At 46.5% G+C, this 21,489-nt stretch overlaps 1 protein-coding gene across 14 annotated transcripts in view; it reads left to right on the forward strand.

The window, feature by feature from the left end:
- The window catches only part of CELF4 (CUGBP Elav-like family member 4), an 800,084-nt gene that overhangs the window by 25,872 nt on the left and 752,723 nt on the right, over positions 1-21,489 (forward strand). The gene's annotated exons all lie outside the window — the stretch shown is intronic.

A 21,489-nucleotide genomic window follows, 5' to 3' on the forward strand; every position in this document is an offset into this window, starting at 1 on the left:
CTTTGTTTTCCAGAAAAATAGCACTGGACATCCCTATTTCCATCAGAGAAATGTTGTAAGGCATGAAAATGCTGTTAAATTTCCTTGAGGACTTTTTTTTTTTTTTTTAAGCACAAAATCTTGTGGAAAAGTGGAGAATTTAATACAGTGGTACCTCGGGTTACATATGCTTCAGGTTACATACGCTTCAAGTTACAGACTCCGCTAACCCAGAAATATTACCTCGGGTTAAGAACTTTGCTTCAGGATGAGAACAGAAATCGTGCAGTGGCGGCGCAGCGGCAGCAGGAGGCCCCATTAGCTAAAGTGGTGCTTCAGGTTAAGAACAGACCTCCAGAATGAATTAAGTTCTTAACCCGAGGTACCACTGTAATGAACATTTCATGAGATCTAGAAACCTCTTCCCCAACTCCCTTATTATGAAACTGGGACTATCCTCCACCAAAGAAACAAGATTGATAAGGCTAGGGCTGCAAACCGAGGAGGTTTTATCTGATGCTAGTTCTACTTAGAGTAAGTAGGTCCATTGAAATGAATGGAAATGTCTAACTTGGGGGTGATTAATTTCAATGGGTCTACTCTGAGTAGGACTTGGTTGGTGCAGACCCATGGAGCATGACCATGGGCCAGTAACTGTGGTTCCCTGTAGCTGCTACATGCAACCTCCTGACCTGATAGCTTTCCCATCCTTAATAAGTGGTAGAAATACCTTGGCCTTCTTTTCCATCCCTGTTTAACACTGCGACTCCAGCATGGCGCTTAAATCCCCTTATGTGGCCTGGATACATATTTTATTTTATATATTTATTCCAGAATGTATAAGCCACTCTACGTTCAGGGGAAATGCCTGAACCGTGTACAGAAATAAAAGATAAAACGTATCAGGAAAAACAGGAGTGAAAACATAAAACCCTATAAGGTTTTTCTAAAACAACTCTGGAGTTAGAATGAGCTGATATGGGAAGGAAAGGAAACATTTCTAACAAATGGGGGGTTGGGGCTTGCTTGACTTCCAAGGGGAGAGAGCCGGTGTCAGGGTGTTAAAAACACACAACTGGGTCACAGCATCCTTTAGAGCAGGGGCACCTGACATATGGCGCCATCCTTAATTTGCAGAAACCTCCCAATGAAGGGATCATTTGTGTATGGTGCCCATTAGGGCTGGTAGAGCAGGAGGCAAGGAGAAGATGCTGGGGCCCCTGACGGGCAAAGCAAACCCCAGCTCCCCAAAACAAGAAAAAAGGCAGGTGGATGGGGTCTGCTGAGGACAAACTGACAAACTGAGGTTGGTGGATCAATGTCCCATTTTCCCCATCCATGACCCTAAGGGTGGAGAAGAATTTTGCCCACTAAACATTTTAAAGTGAACCAACCCAATTCTCCACTTCTCCACTGCTTCAGGGATCAGAACACACTTACAGTGGTACCTCGGGTTAAGAACTTAATTCGTTCCAGAGGTCTGTTCTTAACCTGAAACTGTTCTTAACCTGAAGCACCACTTTAGCTCATTGGGCCTCCCGCTGTGCCGCCGGAGCACGATTTCTGTTCTCATCCTGAAGCAAAGTTCTTAACCCAAGGTACTATTTCTGGGTTAGCAGAGTCTGTAACCCGAAGCGTCTGTAACCCGAAGTACCACTGTATTATCCTTTGGATTTCACACTTCTCTGAATTTTGCAATACAATCCTGGCTCAAAGGACATACCAAAATAATAATAATAAGTGCAGTAAAAATGTGTGTTTGGGGTTACAATTAGAAATGCGTACCTTGAAATTGGAATACTTAAATAGTGTTTAAATATGAATTCCCAAGCACATATTTTTTATTAAAAAACAACAACAGCTGCAGACAAATGCACAACTGAAAATAGGATGAAATGGAATGCATGTGAAATTGGCATGTGCAAACACACACACACACACACACACAATCAAATTAGCAAAGAATGCATCACATATCTGGATGCGAAGTCCATCCAAGCACATTTATTAAGATTTGCAGGAGGCCTGCCTTTTCTTTCCTGTCCGCCCCAACTGCAGAAAAGCTGTGTTGCGTCGGGAGCGCGCCTGGGATGGTGGTATTAGCAGCAGTATTAAAAATGCATTGGATGGCGCAGGGTGGGAGATTAGTTGTGTAGAAAGACCCATGAATGAGGGGTTAATTACATTCAAAGAGGCCATTGGCAGGAGCAGGAAAGGCAATGGGTTTCTTTTCTTCGAAATTTACTAAATAGCTGGAAACACGGTTTAATGAATTTTAATGGGATGATACCAAATTCCATGCATATTGCAGTTCCTGATGGGAGGAAGTCAAGGTATTGTTGAAGGGAATCATATTGCCCTACTTTAGGTTTCACAGTTCAGTCTCTCTCCCTGCTCCCCCCCCCCTTCTCTCTTCTAATTCTCACAACAAGCACTTTCTACAGAACGTGTGTGTAGTATAGTGTTATGGCAAAGGTAAAGGTGGGACGTGGGTGGCGCTGTGGCCTAAACCACTGAGCCTCTTGGGCTTGCCGATCGGAAGGTCGGCAGTTCAAATCCACGTAATGGAGTGAGCTCCCGTTGCTCCGTCCCAGCTCCTGTCAACCTAGCAATTTGAAAGCGCACCATTGCAAGTAGATAAACATGTGGCAGGAAGGTAAACGGCATTTCCGTGCATTATGGTTTCCATCACGGTTTCCTGTTGCGCCAGAAGCAGTTTAGTCCTGCTGGCCACATGACCTGGAAAGCTGTCTGAGAACAAACAACCAGCTCCATCAGCTTGAAAGCGAGATGAGCGCCACAACCCCATACAGTGGTACCTCGGGTTAAGAACTTAATTCGTTCTGGAGGTCCGTTCTTAACCTGAAACTGTTCTTAACCTGAAGCACCACTTTAGTTAATGGGGCCTCCTGCTGCCGCCGTGTCGTGCCACCGGAGCATGATTTCTGTTCTCATCCTGAAGCAAAGTTCTTAACCCGAGGTACTATTTCTGGGTTAGCGGAGTCTGTAACCTGAAGCGTCTGTAACCCGAGGTACCACTGTAGTCAGGTTTGACTGGACTTAACTGTCCAGGGGTCCTTTACCTTTACCTTATGCATTTGGGGGTGGGGGAAGTAGGCTATCTGCAGAGACCATCTTAACCCCTGGATCCAGCAAGTGTTAAAATATAAGCCAGGCTAGTTTCCTGATGAAGTGATCACCTGGGTGATGGGCCATGAAGGGAAACAAAGGAAAGGGGCTCTGTGTGAGACAGCAAATGAGTGGCAGCTAGCAGTCCATTAGAAGAAAAAGCTGGATCTGAACTGCAGTGATGTGGGCCAGAAGCTAGGCAGCAAGCTGGAGAGAGAATCTGAACAATATTTAATTTCTGATTGAATCCAAGGCTGTGGCTATCGGATAAACAAGACCATTTTGGGGTGTTAATGCTGGGAGCATCCGGTTGTATATATGTGTAAATAAGCCATATATCATAAAGACACCACAGTTTCCACTGTGCCTCATTCAAAAAGGAAACAGAAACCCTGGGTAAGTGTTTGAAATCTGCCACCCACCCACCCAGAGAGAGATGGCCTTATTCATCCCTCCCCACCTCCTAAAAATGAATGATAATTGGGGGGAAAGAGGAGCGCAACCAAGGAGGAGCCTTCAGTCCAAATCAGTGGCGTAGCGTGGGGGGTGCAGGGGGGGCTGGCCGCACCGGGCGCAACATCTGGGGGTTAGGGTTAGGGGGCACAAGTCCACGGGTTAGTTGGACGCCACTGGTCCAAATAGATTATATCACTGTTATATAACATGTGGGTTCAACTGGTAGAAAGCAGCATTTTGTGTCTCTTTAAAAAACAAAAACAAAAAGCCTGCACTGGAGGCATGAGTTCACAACCTGCTTTTGGACACACATTGAATCTCCTTTCGTTTGTAGAAAGAAGGGCTATAGCTCACTAACAGAGCAGCTTCTTTGCATGCAGAATTTTCAGGTTCAGTCCCCAATTGCGTAACCAGGTAAGGCTGGGATAATGTCTCCTGTCTGAAACTCCAGACAGCCTCTGCCAATCAGTGTAGCTGAGCTAGACAAACCAATTGTCTTACTCAAAGAATCATGGAATCGTAAATTTGGACTAGCCATCTAGTTCAATACCCTGCAATGAAGGAATCTTTTGCCCAACATGGGACTCAGACTCACAACCCTGAGATTACAAGTCTCATGCTCTACCAACCGAGCTATCCTCAGTCGAAGGCGGTGTCTTATGCTGCTAAGTTGCACCTCGTACTTCCTCGAAAGAGGTCGTGTGGCATGTGTGGCTTCTCCCTCTCATTTTATACTCACAACCACCTTGTGAGGTAGCCCGAGTAGAGATATGTAGAATGAGAGTGGGACACAGTGAAGAGGTAGGAGCACAAAAAAGCTGTTTTGGGTATCTGAGGTAGTAGGTTTGGGGAAAGGACCTCTGCCTAGACGCTTAGAGAAAACACACCGTGTCTGTTTAGAGACTAGGAACATGCACTTGTGGCTTTTGTCTCCCTTTCAGTACTGCAGCTTGAAATGTCAAACTGCCACACACAAACACAATGGTAGTAAACACATTTGCGATGGAGGCTGCAATCCTCTGTCCACTTCCCTGGGATGAAGTATGAGACTTAATGTCCATGTAACCTTACACAGGATCGAACAGCATGTGTCAAAAGCCATAGGGTTTTGACACAGCAGTATCAGTCTCTCTCTTTCTCATAGTCACAGATGAGCCCAAGAGACTGATCAATAAGGGAAATCTAAGTCTCCATGCCACCATAGCAACTGGCCATTAGAGGGAGCTGCAGACTGGCTCTCTGCTGTGCCTAGACACCACCAAGAGTTCTGGCCAGAGAGGAGTACTTCAGCAGTTGTCAGGTGACATGGTAGAGCCAATAGGGTTCCACTGTGCCTTATAAAGCTTCAGGTGCGCAGTCCTTCCTCACATTCTTGCTGTAAGGGGTGAAGAAGGTTCCTGCAGACTGGTTGGTGCCTCCTGGTTTTGCCTCTAAGTTGGCACTGCCATTCCTGAAAGCTAATGCAGCGTGGCATGTATTAAACCATTGAATCAAGGGACTATTTCAAAATATAAATGAGAAATCGAGACTGGAGGTGGTTGTGGGGAATCTGAGAGCGTATCATTTTCTCAGGTTGTGAAAGCAGTGATATTTCTCCCTCAGCTGTGGGCCTGGAAGGCAAAAGAGCTTTCTCAGCTGTGAGAAGGGAGGCTGGGTACCACCATCACTTCTCTCAGAGACTGAGAGGGCAGAGACTGAATTGGCTAGAGCTGATTTCTGCGTAACTTCCAGTGAGGGCAGTAAACCTGCATATTTCATCTGCCATGCAAACACACATGACAGAACTGGACCTCCTGGTGTCTTTTGACTCTCATCTCCCATCAGGTCAAGTCAGCACGGTCATTGGTCTAGGATGATGGAAGTTGGGACCCAACAGCATCTGTAGGGCCAAAGCTTCCCCACCCTTGCTGGTAACCAAGAGAGATTAAGAAACATGCTATGATCAGCCTATTCCAACCAGTCAATATTCTGTATCGGTTGAAGTTTCTGGATGCTTTTCAAGGGCAGCCCCACCTATGAGTGTGTTACAGTAATCAAGAGAATAATACAGTTTCTAACATATGCTGAATCCCAGTTCATGGGAACCACAGGAGGGCCCTTGTGCACAATTTCTGCTTGAGATTTCCCCACAGGCATCTGGTTGGGCAGTGTGAGAAGACGCTGTTGGACTAGATGGACCACTGGCCTGACCCAGCAGGTCCTTCTCATGTTCTTACGCTTTGAGTGCAATATTCCAGCATCTCCTACTACCAATATCAAGTTATATATTATTAGCTAGCCTCTAGGATTGTGCATTGTGCAATTTCCCCCCTTCCCCTCTGATTCTAAAACAAAAGGCTCTAGCATGGATAGGTTTTCGCCAAATGCCATACATTGATATTAGTGCCTGTCAGGGAACTGACATCAGAGCAACAGGAAAAGGAGAGGCTCTCCGATTCTGCAGGGGAAGGTACCAGCACAAGGGGGAGACGCAGCTTGATAGAGGGGGAAGGGAATCAGCGTAACACCAAGGAGCCAGGAGAGCAAATGGGAGAAGAGGTGGAAGGGCTCCGGGATTCTTCCTTGGAAGTCAGTGAGGAAAGCACTGGTCCTCCACTACCCACCCCCTCCCTGCGCAGGAGACTTCCGCGCAATGAGAGGCGGAGACGATTGGGTGTCAAACACCTTTTATGCTGGCAAAGGTTTAAGAAACGCCCACAGACAGATTCTGCTAGCGACTGAGGCAGCCACGCTGAGATGGGCTGTGCAGTCAAGAAGGTTTAACCTAGGCAGCCAAGCTTCCAAACGGGAAGTTTACGCACGAGTAACTCCCAACCACTACAGTGCCCTAGCTAGAACGCCCTCTCTAAACATGCACACATCCATTTGTCGGCAGAAGTCGCCTCCAGTAATGGGTAGCTTTCATTATTTATATTTGTGTTGCTGTTTCCACGCCACAGCCTTGCCTGTCCGTTGCATGTCTTAGTCCTCCTCCCTCTGCGGAAAGTGACTGATCCTTTGAAACCCAAGAAATGCTCAGCTCCCAAAGGGGAACGAGGGAGGGGTTTTTGGGGGGAGGGAGCATTAACCTTTGTCTCTAATAAATCAGCCCAAAGAAACACAAAAAAGGACCCTGCACCCGTCTTGCCTGCCTTGCGATGCTTTTGCGAGACACCAGAGCAATGCTGCCCCATTGTGGCTTTCTCTGATCAGTTCTCAATCTGGGAAAGCACCTGGATCTGAGAAGATCGTGTGGTTCTTCCATCCTTTTTAAGGAGGCCTCAATGGCAGGTTTTTTGGGGGGTGTTTTCAGCTCCCAGTTATGCATTCTACCTCAAAGGATTTCACAGCACACTTCAAAGTTAACAAAGAAACTCTTGGCTGCTATTCTTTCCTTAAACAACCCATCACGAATTGCAGCTTGGTTTCAGGTCTGTATTATCTCATTCGCTTCTTTCCCCCTGACGTCTCACATTAAAATACATGCTGTTGAAAACATATCTGGGTGATGCAAAATGTTCCGTAACGTTTGGCCTAGATAGCAGCCCCTGGTCTGGGGTAGCTTTGCACTGACGGGATATTCTTCAGTGGCCCCGAAGCTGGAATCATAATAGGGGTTCATGGTGAATGTACATCTCAAACGAAATACGTCAGGGTCTGGGGCAGGGGAATTGCACGTATATAAATAGCCTTTAGGTTTGAAGGGCTGCAAACATTCTATTTTGCAAAAATGGGGTCTTGCGTTCCTCCCAAAGGAATGGCAGCTAGGTTAGAAAGCCTACCTCTCAGGATTGTGGTGAGGATCTCTGTGGTAATATAAAGCACTTTGCTCTTTCCAAAAGTGCAGATGCTGCAAATTTGACCTTACTGCATTGGTCAGGTAGGGTGGAGTTAAATTCATTGAACCATACAAGTGACCCCTTGCTTTGGTTTAGCCATCAGAGTGAGTGAAGAAATTCCTCAGTAATGTGACATGTCTGAAGGAAAGTGGCATTTTGCGTTTGGGCCGAAAGATAGTTAGGGATGGCTGCTTCTTTTAACTACTTCTTCAAAGATTTCAGTATCTCTCTAATAGCAGGAAAGAGCAGTAGAAACTCCTTCCTTGCCAGCAAGTTTTCACCCTCCCCCCCCTCACCCCACTGCTTGGTTTTGATATTTCAATCTCGTTTCAATTTCTGTCGTTGCTTTTTTCTCATTTCGTCTCAAGAGGCACTACTGTACCTCTTATACTTTATTGTTTTCTTTCTTTTGTCTGCAAATATCACATCTGGCTCCGTGCAATCTATTGTTCTGTAAGTATTGACATGATTATCCCGAGAGATTGCAAAATTAGGATTCTCTCGAAGGGCGAAAATAGATGATATGTGAAATGCATGGCTGCAATTCATATATCTGCTGTTGCCATTGTCTTTTTTGTTTAAGTGGGTGCAGGAAAGGGAGAGATCAGCACCGTAACCACAGCCACCCAGGGAGGGGAGGGTATGGCTACCTTCATCCAGAGAGGGGGGACATCTCAGCCTAAGATTGGATGGACATGATCTGGGATTTATTTGCTTAATATGTAAGTAATTTGCAAAATTTATACACTGCTTGATGGGGGGGGACTCAAAGTTATTTACAAAAAGAATAAAACAGTAAACTTATTAGTGAAATCAATTAAAAATTAAAACCAGCAATAAACTAAAAACACATGGACATTCTAGATATCTGGGTAGTCTTATCTAAACAAAAACATGTTTACAACAAGGACCAAAAAGCGTACAGTGAAGGTGCCTGCCTGGTTTCAATAGACAGGGACTTCCAAAGTCTAGGCGCTGCCACACTAAAAGATATTTATTTCTTACAAGTGCAGAATGGGTATTATGTGGCACTGGAGAATTCTCTTTTCACTGATCTCACAGGGTGAATTGTTCTCAAAGACCCACCTAGCATGTGAATTAATCAATATCTGAATACCTTTTCCCTTACTGTCCCTATTCGACAGAAGAAACTTTGCTGAGGATGCTATTAATCATAATAGGCAGTGATTATTGGCATGGCCTTCTTGGTGGTGGTGCCATATCTTCCCACCTGACAAAACTTGCATAGGCTTCTCTCATTCATACCCCTTTTGGAAATGACATTTTTAGGTAGCTCTCCGCAGAAGCTGGCAGAGAGGGCAGTGACTGTACCCCTCTGTTTCTGCGTGGCTTGAGTTGATGTCATTTGGCGAGTAGGTTCTTTTAAGTGACCTGTATTTCTATCATGTGTGTTTTAACTGGTAGCAAACCACTTCAAGTGGGCTGTATTACTGTTGTTAATGATATTAATATTGCTGTGATTTATATGGAAGTTTGTTGTTTAGTCGTTTAGTCGTGTCCGACTCTTCGTGACCCCATGGACCAGAGCACGCCAGGCACTCCTGTCTTCCTCTGCCTCCTGCAGTTTGGTCGAACTCATGTTACTAGCTTCGAGAACACTGCCCAACCATCTCATCCTCTGTCGTCCCCTTCTCCTTGTGCTCTCCATCTTTCCCAACATCAGGGTCTTTTCCAGGGAGTCTTCTCTTCTCATGAGGTGGCCAAAGTATTGGAGCCTCAGCTTAAGGATCTGTCCTTCCAGTGAGCACTCAGGGCTGATTTCCTTCAGAATGGAGAGGTTTGATCTTCTTGCAGTCCATGGGACTCTCAAGAGTCTCCTCCAGCACCAGAATTCAAAAGCATCCATTCTTCGGCGATCAGCCTTCTTTATGGTCCAGCTCTCACTTCCATACATCACTACTGGGAAAACCATAGCTTTAACTATACGGACCTTTGTTGGCAAGGTGATGTCTCTGCTTTTTAAGATGCTCTCTAGGTTTGCCATTGCTTTTCTCCCAAGAAGCAGGCGTCTTTTAATTCACCATCTGCAGTGATCATGGACCGCAAGTAGTATGGAAGTAGGATGGAAAAATCAGAAGGATTTTAAGCTGTCACTTTTTTAAAGGAAAACTTCTGCAATGATGTGGAGTAGGTCATTCAGTCCATGCGGAAGCCTCACCTTGTGATCATCACTTCCTCTCTCTGGGGGCCAACATGCCTGGGCAATTTCTTGGGTCACACTGACCCCCCTGAGCCCCCCATAGATGCATATCTTTTAAAAGGAGTGGGGATCTTTGGCCTCAGTCTCAAATGTCCCTCCCCCAGGCCTTTCTACTTGTCCCTCTAGAAGGTGTGGCCTCAGTGAGAGGGTGTGGTCCAGGATGAGCCACAAGAGCCAAATAGAAAGGGTCAGGGATGCATTTGGCCCTTGTGACTCGTCCCAGACCACACCCCCTCCCTGAGGCCACACCCCCTGGAGCACTTCAGTCTGGCTGCAATATGTTCTTGAACTGTGGCAATGCCTCTTCCAGACCCTCCAATTGTCCCTATTTTCCAGGAACGTCCCTGATTTAAAGAAGTCGCACCAGTTTCTGATTCGATCCTAGAATGTCCCACTTTTCCCGAGGATGTCCCTATTTTTCATTGGTGAAATGTTGGAGGATACAGTAGGATGTCCCTATTGTCATTGGAGGGTATGGAGTTACCTGACCCGTCTGAAGGCAACCCTGTAGGGAAGTTTTTTAATGCTCTAATATATATATATATATATATATATATATATATATATATATATATGTGTGTGTGTGTGTGTGTGTGTGTGTGTGTGTGTGTGTGTATTATGTTGGAAGCTGGCCAGTGTGGCTGGGGCAACCCAGTAAGATGTGTGGGGTATAAATAGTAAAATTATCATTATGGAATGGGACATCCCTATATTCATTGGAGAAATGTTGAAAGGTATGCTCTTGCTTTTCTGGAAGAAGTGTGTGTGGTGTGTGTGTGTGTGTGTGTGTGTGTGTGTGTGTGTGTACACACAAAGGTAAGAATCATAGAACTGTAGAGCTGGAAGGGAGCCCTAGAGTCCTCTGGTCCAATATCCTGCAATGCAGTAATCTCAGCTAAAGTATCCATGACGGCTGGCCATCCTTAGCTCAACTCACTTTTTCATTGGGCCCGACCCAAAACTGGAAGACTTCCCAAGAGGCAATGTGGCCCTTGGGTTTATATAAGTTTCCTAACCCTGTTGGTTCCAATAAGCACTTGAGTTAGGAAACCACCAGACTCATTTCCCACAATACCCGGGGTTTGATGTCCCTTGCCAGAACTGCGGGAGATTAAAATGGCACCCTCTAGCAAGCACCTGAGAACCGCCATTTTTAATATCCCACAATGCCCTGTTGTCTCATGTTGCTCTGTGCGGTGGAGCATATGCTCGGCCTCTCTATGCTTGCCTGGTGGTTTGCAGAAGATGAAAACGACACGGCCTTAAATGCTCCGTTGCTGAAGTGCCCTGTGAGTGGGCTTGAAAGTCGAGCGTTCTCCTGGCAGCAAATCGTAGCAGTCTATCAGGCAGGTGCCCATATTTCTTTCATCCTGAGTGTTAATGAATGTTAATGAGAATATATGGGCATTTAAAATTATTGGTACGCGGTGATGTTTGCTTATTGGATTACGGTTTCTCTTCCCCCATAGTGGATTTTCTTCTGTGAAATTTCCTCCGCAGAGTTCACAGAGAATATTTATAGGTAGTCTTCGCTGAGAATTTCTGAGCTGCGGTGGGTAGCTATTTCCCCCTCTCCCCCCTCCCTAAGTGGGGAATAATTTGTTTGATAGAGCACAGTAATAAAATATGAATTCCTTTCTAATTATGGAAGGCAGAACAGAGTGCATGTAATGCAACTATTACAATGTAAATACACACACACACACATATATATGTACAACATATGGAAGGATAGCACTCTGGTGATTATTGATATTTATATATAGCAGAGTCATGGTGCAAGGTGTTTATAGAACAGTGTGGGCCTTAGGAAATGGTCAGTGCCTAATGTTGCTGGTAGAGGAAGCAAAGGGGAAAGAGTTTGAAGGAAGGAGAGAGGAAGGGAAGAAGGAAAGGGAGAGAACACAAAGCAGGAATGTGCCTGGTTGTTTTTCTGCTGGGTTTTGCAGATGGGACACCATGACTTTCCGGTGTGAAGTAGCAAGAACGTAAGAGCCCTGCTGGATCAGACCAATGGCCCATCTAGTCCAGCCTCCTGCTCTCTTAGTGGCCAACCAGATTCACTGGGAAGCCCAAAAACAGGTCACCCACCCTCTGCTGCTCATACTGCCCAGCCCTAGGCATTTAGAGGCATACTGCCACCATCATCACTGGTAGCTATTGATAGTCTTATCCCCTACTGCCATTCAGCTTGGCAGCCATGGCTGCATCTTGTGGCAGTGAATTCCATAGTCACAATGAGCTATGTGAAGGAATATCATTTTCTCTGCCTTAGATTGCATACTGTTCAGCTTCATCAAGCTGAATAGTGAAACTATGGAACTTGCTCCCACAGCAGACAGTGATGGCCACCAACCTAAAAACTTAAAGAGACCCCTGACCATTAGGTCGAGTCGTGGCCGACTCTGGGGTTGCGGTGCTTATCTCGCTTTATTGGCCTAGGGAGTCGGTGTACAGCTTCCGGGTCATGTGGCCAGCATGACTAAGCCGCTGCTGATGAACCAGAGCAGCGCACAGAAACGCCGTTTACCTTCCCGCCGGAGTGGTACCTATCTATCTACTTGCACTTTGATGTGCTTTCAAACTGCTAGGTTGGCAGGAGAAGGGACCGAGCAACGGGAGCTCACCCCGTTGTGGGGATTCGAACTACCGACCTTCTGATCGGCAAGCCCTAGGCTCTGTGGTTTAACCCACAGTTTAACCCTCTGTGGTTTAACCCACAGTGCCACCCGCGTCCCTCATACCGTTAGATCTCATACCGTTCAGCTTCATCAAGCTGAATAGTGAAACTATGGAACTTGTTCCCACAGGAGACAGTGATGGCCACCAACCTAGATGGATTTAAATGAGATTTAGGCATAATCATGGGGGAGAGAACTATAAACCCCTGGCCTACCTGGTGGCAAGTCAGTATGTTAAGTCCAAGGTTCAGAGACTTGTCAATCTAACAAGCAAAGTCCAGAATCCAAAGGTCAGGAAATGCAATTGAGGGTCAATCCAAGTAGGTCAAGTCTGAAGTCCAGGAGCATCTATGCTTGATGAAGCATGTGACCCTCACCTGTTCCAAGCCTAATTCAACTGAGGAATCACACACCTCCTCCCAGAGCTAGGGAGCCCCACCTGGCCAGCTAGTGAACTGGTGTCCTGATCCCCTGGTCTACCTGGCAGACAGTGTTCCAAGTCTAGAAGCCAATCCACACAACGAAGTTCCAAATCCAAAAGCCAATCTGTATGACAAAGTTCCAAGTCCAGAAGCCAATCTACACAAGCCAAGCCCAAAGAACAGGAAACACAGCCCGGGTTCAGTCCAAATAAGCCAAGATAGCAGTCAGGATACAGTCCAGAGTTAATCTCATAGTAGAAACCTATGAAGGTCTAAGGAGAATCCCAGGCAAGTTCCCTCAGCTTGGCCAGTTGAGCAGACACAGCACCTCAGCTCTGTTGTCTTCAGCTCTGTGTCTGCTGATTGCAGCATCTGGGCTTGATGAGGCCTTGTGATCCTCACCTGCTCTCAGCATGCCCCAGCTAAGGAATCACAAGCCTCCTTCTGCACCTGGCCAGCTAGTGGATTAGGCTGCAGGTCCTGGCCTGCCTGCTTCCTGGAGTGTCCTGCCCGCCGTGTTCATGGGGACAGGGTCTTCTCTGGCTCTGATGAGGGGTCCCGCTGCTCAGCTTCCTGTATACTAGACCCTGTCCCCTCCATCACCCTGTGAGTATTGTCTACACCAACCTCTCCCTCCCCATCCCCAGCTTGCTCCTGTGTGACCCACTCCCAGCTGTACCCCTCGCCAATATCCTCTTCCTCCTGGAGTCCTCCCAATTCATGACAGCTGGGCTTTGGGCCCTTGCCCGCTTCAGCCACCCAGGGCACCACTCCCCCTGCTCCCTATGCTTTAGAGCCCACCACGTTCATGGAGAAAGGGCCACCCCCCAGCTCTGGTGATGGGTACCACTACTCTGGCTCCTGTGCATTGACCTCCATCCCCCAACCATCTTTACTGTGACTACCATACACTCCAAGTGTCCTGATTTTCCAGGGACAGTCCCAGAATTACAAAAGCCACCCCAGCTTCTGATTTGATTCAGAATGTCTCTATTCCCCCCGCCAGTGCTGCCACCGCTGGGCATGGAGAGCATGCATGAGCTGATGCTTGTCTTGAGCAGTGGTGGAGAAGAAGGAGCACCTAGGGAAGTTTTAAATGTTTGATGTTTTATTGAGCTTTTAATATTCTGTTGGGAGCCCCCCAGAGTGGCTGGGGAAACCCAGCCAGATTGGTGGGATGTAAATAAGTTGTTGTTGTTGTTCTTACATTTATTTTTTGGTGTGTCTTTTTCTTTTTGTAAATCTCCCAAAGGATAAAATAAAATAAGGCTTAAAGGGTTTACTCAGAAGGGGTGTGTGTGCTGGGTCCCATTGGTGGTGGTGGCGGCAGCACTTGCCCTTCTTGTGATAGGGAATATTCTTGGGGGGGGGGGCACAAAAATGGGGAGTCCAGGAGCATCGGGGGGGGGGGAGTGAAAAATGTCCCTATTTTCATATGAGGAATGTTGGAGGGTATGGAATACCTTCATAAATAGGTCATACCCCTTTTCCTTATGACAAAGTATTGCCTTCCCCACCTTTGTGAAGGAGCCCATCTACTACACCCTCATCCTCTCCAAGAACAGGAGAGGTGGCTAAGCCTCTGGTGGAACCTGCTGTGACCAATGAGGAAAGAGATGGAGATTAGGATATTTAAGCCAGCTCTGCCTCCGCAGTTGTCCCTCATCTTTGGGTACCTGCCCTTCAGCCCTTCCAAAGTGTGGGGCTGTAGCTTATCCCTCTATTGAGGGCAGAGCAGGAATTTTTTGGGGAAGCACGGATTAGGACTTGGGGTTGTCCTCCCCCCTCCCCAATTTCACACTATGTGATGTTGTTTGCGTTTGGAGTGGCATTTGATTAATTTGGCTCATTTGTTGCTTAGTCCAGGCAGGTGAGAGGACTTAAGAAATGGTTGATTGAATTTCTGACGTGTTATTGGATTTGGGCCTGGCGGACAAATTTGGGCCTGCCTGGACAAATTTAATTTGCTTCAATTTTGGTTAATTTGGTTTGTTGCAGATCCTCCTGCTCGTTATATTTAATAAATATAGCCTGCATCCTAAATAGTTGCTTGTCTCCACTCTACTTTTGGCAAAGTCCCCTTGCAAAACCGGTCGTCATTCTGCGCATGCAACGGCTTAGTTGGATCCCACCCAGTGGACCTAAACAGAGGAGCATGTTTGATGCAGACAGAATTAAAGTAGCTTGGTGTGGGGGGGGGGCAACAAGGTGGGGACTGTGATGGTCTTCACCAACGGTATCACATAAGGGATTGCAATCCTCAGAGGCAGTGTGTGTGGTGTAGTGATTAGAGTGTCAGACTAAGACCTGAGTTCAAATCCTGTCTTGGGCGTGAAGCTTACTGGGTGACCTTGGGCCAGTCACTACCTCTCAGCTGAACCTCCCTCACAGGGTTGTTGTAGGGGTTGAATTAGGAGGGGGAGAACCATGTATGCCACTTTGAGCTCTTTAGAAAAGACAGGAAATAAATGCCCCAAAATAAAGGCTTCCTTGTTTCAGCACGCCACCAATTATAAAGAGGCATATTCCATATTTGGTGTTCATCCTGAAGCACTATTGCAACGGGTTAAAAGACTTCGTTCTTCTATGTCAACAAATATCCGCAATCCAGTTGTAAAAACTTCCAAGGGAACCAATGAAACGGACCAGGGAGTTGAGTTGCTATAAATGGATGTTACAAATGGGGAAGAGAGGTTGGAATCATGGGATATGCCTCTGAGCGAGATAGCAACAAGCTAAGAGCAATCCTTTGCAGAGAGGGAGAGAGGGAATGTGTACGTACATGCGCGCGCGCGCGCGCACACACACACACACACACACACACACACACACACATAGACTACATGTAATGTACGAGATTTATAAGTAGCTAAGCTCCCTAGAGGAATCCAAGCATATTTGCTATATATAGGCTTGTTCCCTGATCACCAAACACCTCCCTGGCTGTAGCGTTATCAGACTGTAGGGAGTTTTAAACCAGCCCACTCCAAGCTATTTTCCTTTGTTCATCTGTGTTGCCGAGTGTTAAGCATCAGAGGGAGATGAATTAAAGGACTGGAGCTAGTGGGAAGGGAGATATGGTATGAAATTAGTCCTGGTGCAATCCACATCCTGTTGTATTCAGCATCAGACTCCAGTGGATTTTATCACACATTGTTTAAAAAAAGAACGTGGGGGAGAGAATATGTACTGAATGCAATGTTTAGCAGATCTCACGTCCCCATACCAGAAGACCACTTTTTTTTTTGCACTGTGTTCCTCCTCTTTGGAATTTCCTTGACATGGAGGATCTGCCTGGAGGTCCACAGAAGTCCACCATAGAGGTCACCCTTTCCTACACTCTGCCTGTGACTCTTTTAATTCTGGGTAGAGACAAAACATTGTACAGTGGTACCTCGGGTTAAGTACTTAATTCATTCCGGAGGTCCGTTCTTAACCTGGAACTGTTCTTAACCTGAAGCACCACTTTAACTAATGGGGCCTCCTGCTGCCCCCGCGCCACCAGAGCACGATTTCTGTTCTCATCCTGAAGCAAAGTTCTTAACCTGAGGTACTATTTCTGGGTTAGCGGAGTCTGTAAGCTGAAGCGTATGTAACCTGAAGCGTATGTAACCCGAGGTACCACTGTATTTGAAATCCAGCAGGCATTCATGAAGACAAAGTTTTGGGATGGATTTTTTATACATATTCAATTTCTCCCCTGCCCTTTCTCCCAAAGGATCCCAGGGTGGCAAATATGAAACTTTCAAAACTAAAAGAACAACATATTTAAAATATTTAAGGATGTAAGAATATCCCCACCCTCAAACTGAGAGCAGCCACATACCTGCACAGTTTCAATGTTGTCATGGCCAGTATCTATTAGCCATCAAACACCACAGGAATACTTTTACATTTCTCCTGAAAGTCAATAATGAGGGAGCCAGGTGCTTCTTACCAGAGAGGGCATTCCACCAATGGCAGAATCTCCACTAAGAAGGCTCTGTCGTGAGTCGCTGCCAACTGGGCAGCACTCAGAGGTGGCACCACCAACAGGTACTCCCTGGCTGATCATAGGAGATGGTGGAAATGCCTCCCTCATTCTCCTGTTTCACTGCTGCTGGCTTGAATGATCATCATCATCTGTCCATTTGCATGGCACTTTCCAAGGGAGCTGTTATATTTAACTGAATGTGTATAGTGCCCAGAAGATCTCTGTGTTAAAGCCCCTTCAGGCTGTGACCAGCTGAATGACCTTTGTGTGCAAACTCGGTCCTCCAGTTTGCCAGTGTGGTGTAGTGGTTAAGAGTGGTAGACTCATAATCTGGTGAACCGGGTTCGCATCTCCGCTCCTCCACATGCAGCTGCTGGGTGACCTTGGGCTAGTCACACTTCTTTGAAGTCCCTCAGCCCCACTCATCTCACAGAGCGTTTGTTGTGGGGGAGGAAGGGAAAGGAGAATGTTAGCCGCTTTGAGACTCCTTCGGGTAGTGATAAAGCCGGATATCAAATCCAAACTCTTCTTCTCCAGGCGTTTTGGGACTACAACTCCTATCACCCCTAGCTAACAGGACCAGTGGTCAGGGATGATGGGCGTTGTAGTCCCAAAACATCTGGAGGGCCAAGTTCACCTATGCCTGCCCTAGGTGGATCGAGTGGTCTCCACAACCTACTCACAGCAGCCTCTGCGTATTGCAGACTGTGCTTGGTAATGACAGGCCTGTCTTTCAGGGATGCACATCCCCCTCACCACCAGTACTGATCTTCTCAGTGAGGGATCCCTGATAAGCTTCCAAGGAACCCCAGGAATCTTCAGATCACAGCTTGAAAACCCCTGCACTAGCTTATTGTTATAATACTTGCAATTAATTTGCACAGTGCTAGGTGAGGCTTTCCTGCCCCAACCCATATGCTGCGCACCATCTTCCTCTTCTTCTGTTGTTTCCTTCCTTTCTTTGTCATTATTTGGGTCCAATGTCTCTTTTGCTTAGAAATCTCGCTGTTGAAGGTCCGCGGGCTAATAGGCACTCAACGGAACAAGAAAGCGATATCTAAAATGAACTGGGTGCTGAAAGGATGGCAGTGCAGTACCGGATAACAATGGCTCCTTTTTCCCAACGTGGACCTTTATTTTGAAATAAAATTAAAAAGCCTAGGCAATGAAAGGGGGAAGAATACAGGCAACACTGCCACAAGATTACTCAATAGCAGCTGGAAAGGAGACGTGCTGTCTATAATCCTCATCTCCAGTCCCTGGCGTATCATTCCTAGCTCAGTGGTTTAGAGCATTTTCTTTCCATGGGACAAATCCCAGGTTCAGTCCCCAATGGTAGGGCTGGGGATGTCACTTGTCTGAAAGCCTGGAGAGCCACGGCCAGTCAGAGTAGACAGTAGTGAACCAGATGGACCAGTTGGTCTGACTCTGTAGAAGACAGCGTATGTTTTCCTTTGTTCCATTTTTTTTCTTTTAAATTAGAATCCACATCTTGAACCGATACATAATCTGAAACAGGGGTTATCCTTCACAATTTGTACTTCTCCAAATTTTGTTAGCTGACTCAAGACGTGTACAAAATAGTATATTAGGGGAAATTGTACATTAAATGCATACTGTACATAAGTGGGGGGGGGGAAGCATTACAATGTATTGTAACAGGAATATTTGCTTGCAGAATTGTGGATATTAGTCAAAACTGCATACAAATATTTGTATTATTCGAAGAAATTTGCACAAAAATGCTACCACATGTTCATTGAGTCCCCCACCCCACCACCCCAAATACAAATTACTTAAGAAATATGAATAACTGAATTCAAGAGTGGAAAAGTGAGAGGCCGAAATGGACAGATTAGTCTTTCTCTAGGTAAGTTTGTGGAACAATTACTCCATGACCCTGTGCATGAAACTCTTAATCTCAAGGTTGTGAGTTTGAGGACTTGCCAATCAGAAGGTTGGTGGTTTGAATCCCCGTGATGGGGTGAGCTCCCGTTGCTCGGTCCCTGCTCCTGCCAACCTAGCAGTTCAAAAGCACATCAAAGTGCAAGTAGATAAATAGGTACCACTCCGGCAGGAAGGTGAACGGCGTTTCCGTGCGCTGCTCTGGTTCGCCAGAAGCGGCTTAGTCATGCTGGCCACATGACCCGGAAGCTGTTCGCCGGCTCCCTCGGCCATTAAAGTGAGATGAGCGCTGCAACCCCAGAATCGTCCGTGACTGGACCTAATGGTCAGGGGTCCCTTTACCTTTACCATGCAGGTCAGAAGTTTCCATCCTCCATCCATCCAGGAAAGCCAGAGACATTATCACAGTCCAGTGATGCATTTCCAGCCAGGCAATAGCACTCAAGGAGGGTATGGAGCATAGTGTGGCCTTGGTGTGGCCTGGGGATGGGTCCATGGCCTGCAGAGAGCCTGGAGGGCAAAATAAAAGAGGCTGGTGGCCTGCAGACCTGAGGTTCCTGGATGCAGTACATCTCCTGGCTTTCCCAGGTCTGACTTCAGCACTGGCCCCAGTTTGGTGACAGCTTCTTTGGCCATATCAGTCCTTGTCTTCCTAGCAATGTAGCTTGAAATCTTTGAGTAAATTGCTTTGAGTAAATTCCTGTTCAGAGTCCAGCTCCCTGACAGCACGAACACAACCTCGGAAGCACAGTGCGTCGTACAATTTGGGGAAGTCATAATCACAGTGTGAATTTAATGTAATAATTTAAATGTCGTAATTATGAGGGGAAAATATGTGCTCGTTTATTCTTCTGCAACTCAAGGGGGGGGACGCATTATTAGTATATCTTAGGGTGGAATTTATCTTCTTAGAGTTCTAATTATGGAACTTCTTACTTTAGTAAATGCCGTTTGGACGACCAACTGCTTGGCAGAATGTTAATTTGGTCCCCATGATGCATAATAAAAAAATGTAAGGGTTGCCAAAGAAGGAGATGCCATTTTCAAACAATGTACTTTGGAATAATTTGCTTGGTGATAGCGGGCACAGTTGCCATTTCACCCCCTGGATGTAGCCCTAAAATGTAGTTCTGTTGCAATTCAGTATTGGGAAGACTACTTTGTAAATCAGGGGTTGGGAACCTCAAACCCAGGGGTGTTCAACTGTCCCCTACATAGCATAGCCAGGACTAAATTCCTGGGTCCTGCTTTACTGCGCTTGGTTGGCAGGCCTGTTGAGTCACATGCCGCACTACTTTTGCAGGATACAGATCCTTCTGTAACTCTGCAGGTGGCGAGATTCCTGAATGCGGTTATCTCACACACAAAAACCACCAAAAACAACAACAACAACATCAAAAACTAATCGGACAGTTATGAAGAGAGTGCATGTCGGATCTCGTCTTCAGTTTTCCTTTTTCTGGGATCCGTCCCTTGGAGCTCTCCGGGCCCTAAGCTGTTATCTGGCTCTGCTCAATGACCCACCCCTGCATCATGGTGTTCACCTTCTGGTGCCATATATCAGTCTTTATGCCTCTGTGCTTTTATGTTTGTACATACTTTATGGGCTAATAGCCGTAAATAAATAAATAAATAAATAAATAAATAAATAAATAAATAAATATCAAACCCAGGGGCCCAATCTGGTCCTCAGGGCTGTCTTCAGGCCACTCCCCCTCCCACAGACCCCACTTTCCCTGAGTGCTTCTGCCCACTCAGAATGAATGAGGAGATGGAGAGGAGCCAGGATAGCCATCCTCAAATATCTCGAGGGCTGTCACGTGGACAAGGGAACAAGCTTGTTTTCTCCTGTTCTGGAGGGTAGGACTCAAACCAATGACTTGAAGTGACAAGAAAGGAGATTCTGACTCATCATCGGGGGAAACTTTCTGACAGTAAGAGCAATTCAACAATGGAACAATGGAACCGCCCTTGGGAGGTTTTAGGCCCTTCTTCCTCAGAGGTTTTTGAGCAGAGGTTGGATGGCCATCTGTCATGGATGCATTGCAGGGGGTTGGCCACTGTGAGAAAATGATGCTGGCCTAGATGGGCCATTGGCCTGATCCAGCAGGTATCTTATTTTCTTGTCAATAGACCTCTCCTGTATTCAATTGTGCCATTGGGGCCAGACTCACTATTGGGCAGAAGTCTATGGCTTCAATGAGCAAAATGAGCAGGCGAGCTCCCAAACACTGCAGAGCTAGCAAAGTAATGCACTAAGTGTAACCAACATGGTGACCTCCATAAATATCTGGTCTACAATGTCCATCATCCCTGCCTGTTGACCTTGCTGCCTGGGGCAGATGGTAGCTGGAGTCCCACAACATCTGGAGGGCATTGTGCTAACTCCCCCTGAAATGTGCACTGCCATCTGAAGAGCCCATCCCAGAGACTAGCATTACCTAACCACACCAAATCTGCCAGCAACTCACTTGGTGGAGCATGAGACGCTTAATCTCATGGTTGTGGGTTTGAACCCCACGTCGGGCAAAATATTCCTCCATTGCAGGGGGTTAGGCCCTCATGTTCCCTTCCAACTCTACAATTCTAGGGTTATCTTTAGATTTGCTTTGTGGTTTTTTCCTAGGGCCATAGTGGGAAGCAACAGGGCAAAGTGACTCTCTCTGTGTCTTCTACTATTTAAACTGAGCTTTCTCTTTTCACCCTCCCCTCCTGCCTCCCACTTTCCCAGCCCCATGAGGTAGAGACAGGATACATCAGCATCCTTTAAAATCATCTTGCTTGTTCCATGTGCCGGAATAGAGTTGTCTGAATATTAATTATGGTTTCAGCGAAGTTCATAGGTTGAACTGGGGGGGCTGAGAATCCTGCCTTCACTCTGAGCCACCTGCTTAGATTGTCAGTG

The sequence above is a fragment of the Podarcis liolepis genome (genome assembly GCF_965112155.1).
Source record: "Podarcis liolepis genome assembly, chromosome: 11".
Lineage (NCBI taxonomy): Eukaryota > Metazoa > Chordata > Lepidosauria > Squamata > Lacertidae > Podarcis > Podarcis liolepis.